We start from the raw sequence: 4869 nt of genomic DNA on the forward strand, positions 1-4869 counted from the left end.
TTTAGCTTGTGGAAATTCTATATCTTCTCAGTTTCTCTTGATGAAGACATGCAAATCTAAATGAATCATAGAACTTTTTGGATGACAGGCTTATTCATGGCTTTTCAACCTTAAATTATAGCACGTGGGAAAATTAATGCAATCTTTGGAACAATTCTTCATTTTCTCACTGGACTGGAAATTATGGAAGTTGCTTCAATTGCAGCTGATCTTTGAGGCCGCATTTTGCATATTGCAATTGCGCATATGGAGCCTTTTTCTTGTCTTTGATATGATGATGTCCCCGTTTTCTCTCTTTTCTCACTTCTATTTGTTGAAACTTATATCAAAATAATTTTCTTAAGCATTTTTGCTGAAGTGCATTTGATAAATTGCAGTGATGTGAACAAAGATGCTTGTGGAGACATTATTTTCTCCTCAAAAATTAAGTTACACATTAGTTTTGAATGACTTATAAAAAACAACGAACAAGAAGCTATAATAACAAGACTAAAATGAAATAGAAATAGGACTTAGGGACTCATTGCACCTTAGTTGTGGTCAGGCTCTAGAGATGTTCTATGTTATATCGCTGAATCTAAATTGTTAGTACACCCCATCCTACAGTAGGATTATTTCAACTATCAATAGCGTCATAAATTACCATGCCACATGGGAAAGCAAATATGACTCCAATAAATTAATTTTGCAAAGAAATTGTGACGAGCGAGAGCTTACCTAAACTGACCAGTAGGCAAATACCATCTTCTTGACCCAAACTGCAAAACTTCCCTTTCTGCATCAGCAACTACTTTCTTTTTTTATTGATGAGAAGTAGAAAAATTCCACTTGTGAAATGTTGCAACAAAGACATGGATAATTCAAGTGAGAGGACTATCACTGGGTAGTTTATGTCGGTAAGATATCGTCTCACACAAGAAGATAAATAGAGTTATTTCCATGGTCACGGTGGGAATGCCAAATCCTAGACCCTGTCCAACATTGTCCTAAATATACATGAGTACAATGAATCCTATAAGACTACCAATGCATATCCCATAATTCCAATAGTTGAAGAATGAACTCTTATGCTTCTTCACTACTAGGTCATCCTCTTCAAACTGATCTACACCAAATGATTTTAATGAGGGTTTGTGGCCTCCTTGCCCCGGAGAAACCAGGTAGATTGAGAAGAAGCAAATCCAAATCTGATTCAAAATCCTAAAAGAGGTCGATAAAGTGACCAATGTTAATCCCTGTAACAACCCATTACATGCAGTGTTTGTTACTCAGTCTCCATTCACGAGGTTAAAGAAAAATTAAACAACTATTTTCAGACCCAAAATATATATAAAAACGTTCTTATATCCATCAAATTTTGCACGAATTCATTGGCAAGTAATTGTACAACTACAAAATTATCAATTTCATAACATTACAACATTAGAAAAAATTCCAGTGGGGTGCCAAATACTGGAAGATCCACCCAATATGGTAGCGATAAACTTGATGCTAACAAAGAATTTTTCCTTCAAGATTGATTCGTGGAAGGAACGCCCATGTTGGCTTTAGTGGGATGGTCCTAATTGACTTAATCTTGGGACAATCAGATAAGGCTCCATGCTGACAACATGAGGTTTTAAACTAATTGTTTTTTGGGGAGGTAGGTTGGATACTTTGGGTGTCTTGCTCATCTATGAGAATTCGAATCAGTGAATTTTAAATAGGAAGTACCTTAACATAAACTCTGTCACCATTTATTTTACACCTAATGGGTGTGGTTCACTAATTGTTAACCTATCCATCAGTTCCATTTAATTACCCTTTGCCCTGGCTGTATAGCATGAATTTGGAAGGATGGGACATTGAGATTGAATACAAATTTTGGGTTGTTTTGAGCTTATCTCTCAGACCTAGCATATGAATAGAAGGAAGCCCACTCAAACTCCTCATTTCTTAAACATTTTTGAAAAGAAGAAAGTGAAAAAGAAATTACTTACCAGCATCTAGTTGCTATATTCGTAGCTATCTAGTTTGAGTTTCAAAGGAATGAATTCGGTGCAAATCTAGATTGTTTAAGATAAATCATTACCTCTCAAATGTAGCACCTAGGCAGAAGGAAGTCCACTCAAACCCCTCAGTGTATATTTCTTGAAGAACTTGAGAAAAAAGTATGAGAGAAATACCAAAAAACGAGCCAACCTTTAGCTACAGTCTACCTTAGATGTTTAACACATGTTTAACATAGGTTTCAAAGAAATGAGATTGGGTGAAAATCCTAGATTTTTATGGCCAACTATTTACCTCTCGGGATATGTTTATAGAAACACTTTGAAAAATAAAATAAAATACTAACCATCAAATAGATGACAGAAGACAGGGCAATGGTCCAATATCAACCCAAATATGAATCTGCAATAAAAGCTCCAAGGAAAGGAAGCATGTTGATCACACCAGACCAGACATTCACATTCTTTGCAGTAGTAGTGGTGCTCTCATGCATAACATCTGTGGGGTAAGTCACCAAATTTGAAAGAATGTCTACATAGGCTAACCTTTCTGCTATCTCCACTCTTGTGAAGAATATGATGGTAAAACATATGGACCAGACAACAACTACTAGAATATAATGGAATGTGTAAGAGAATATAATTGTAATGTTGATGATAAAACATTTGGAACAAACATACCAGCTACTACAATACAATTTGAATATATCATATAATAGAATTCAAATGAATTCATATTAATTATGAAGAGTTATGCTTTGCATTGTCTAGTATGAATTCTCCTAACAAAGTGTCCATGGAAATCAACAGATCCATCTCCAACAAAGCCACTAGACGAGGAACAATAATCCTCTTCCATTGTTGTGTGCTTAAATAGTTTCCATTGATTTCCTATAATAATAATAACAACAAAAAATAGGCTCTAATAATAATAATAGCCGAGAGGAGATTGTATTTTAAAGTGACTTTCATGACTAGTTGAACCTTCTCATAAATCTTGATAGGGAATTGTTTAACTGTTTTTTCTTTTTAAATTCTATTTTTGGGCGTACAATCACTTCTTTTTCCCATATTTCATTTATTTTTAATCATGTGTAAATGTAAAAAGTAAAACAATTTAGCTACTCCTCTTACTTGATACTCCATGATTAGCTACTTCTTTGAGTATCTCTTGAATTATTGTCATTTACCTTGGAAAAATATCCCTTGCAAGTATGATGTCAATAGGAATAAGGGATATAAGAGTTACAACATGTATAGATTCCCAAGGCAATAAAGAAAGGTGAGAAACCAATGGAAATTTGGGTAGTAGGGAATTTAAGTTTTTTCATAGGATCAAATGAGTCTCTTATGAAAATCAATCAATGAGGTACATTGGGAAGCATTTGGGACCCATCCTTGTACATAACTTGTGATAGGATTTAAAACTTGTGCCAATGTACACAACAAAAAGCTTGTCCCAAAAAAGTATGCTTCAAAAAAGCCCACCCCATCCCATCCCTATTCCTCAACATTAAAAACACATATATTTTTATGTCATCTAAGCCTGTGTATTTTGCTACGGCTCCTCAGAGGAAACAACACATACATTAAAACACAATTTATTTTACACAGTATGGATGACAAAGAGCTCTTATGCCTCTGTTATGCAACACATTTGTACTGGTTAAAAGAAATTGCCACTGTAAGAAGAATTACTTGACCCACATGGTGTAGAAACAATAAATGTTTCCATATATTCATCCGTCAAAATCTGTTCGCAACGACATTCCACGTTGTAGAATACTTTGTTACATCCATAATAATCAACAAGAAAAGGATGGGAAAGCTTTGAAACCAAAGTTTTAAATACCTTTTGAAAACAAAATCCATTAAAATTGAAAAAAATCAATGGCCTAGCTAAGGGAAAATTATAATAAATTCAATGTGATTCTTCAATATTTAAAGAAATATCTAACAAAAAACATGGTATGATCATTGTAACATACATGTACATGTAGATGTCCCCCCCATGGCTCAACTGTCATTTGTTGAAATAGCAGGCATTGAGAAAAATTGCAACAGGAAACACTAGAGCCTTTGTATAGCTTTGAGGTAGAAATGCAACATTCCATATTCCCTGTTCAATTTGTTTTCGAACAAGATATTGCATAGTTTCGCTCTCCATGCCACAATGAGAATATATGTGTTTTGTGGCCGATTTTGGACCATGGAATGTGACACAAGTATAGCTCTCTAAATGCTCCATTCGAACCTGAGAGGTGAGATTATAAATTAATGTGGAGAACTAATCATTATTGTCTCTCTTTGCTTCCCAGAATAACTTAGCTGGGGATCTAACCTCTTTTCATTCCAATGATTGTTCCCAACTCTAGAAAATGTCTTGAGATCCAGTGGAGAAGTTGAGATTTTGGCCCTCTTTGGCTTTATGGACCCCTTGAGATTGAAATCTATGAAGAAACAAGGAGCATTGAAGAACTTGTTATTACCTTTGGGCCAGTATTTGGTGGGTGATAAATTGGATAGGTAATCACTCATCATATGAAGGATGCATGGGGATTTCTGAAAAAGCCTAGAGATTTTACCAAGCATCCTTTCCTCTCCTTGACACTACTAATCTTGATCAAAACACTTTCTTTGTCTAGGAAATAATTCAAACCCAAAAACTTCTCTGGTAGTGGTAAGGGATTTTGTCCAAAAGAAAATCTGACACCTTGTCAGTCGCCACATAAGTGTCTTTTAAGTATTCACTAAATGAATCAAATCCACCTTTATTGTGTTTTGGTGTTACAATTGCAGAGCCAACAACTCCAGCTTTGACATCAAAAAAGGGACTAGTATTGGATCGAATATTGGAATGCACACCATCGTCATCAATTAT

Source organism: Pinus tabuliformis, chromosome 1_1, assembly GCF_031772625.1.
Source record: "Pinus tabuliformis cultivar Carrire ecotype Pingquan chromosome 1_1, CPIR1, whole genome shotgun sequence".
Lineage (NCBI taxonomy): Eukaryota > Viridiplantae > Streptophyta > Pinopsida > Pinales > Pinaceae > Pinus > Pinus tabuliformis.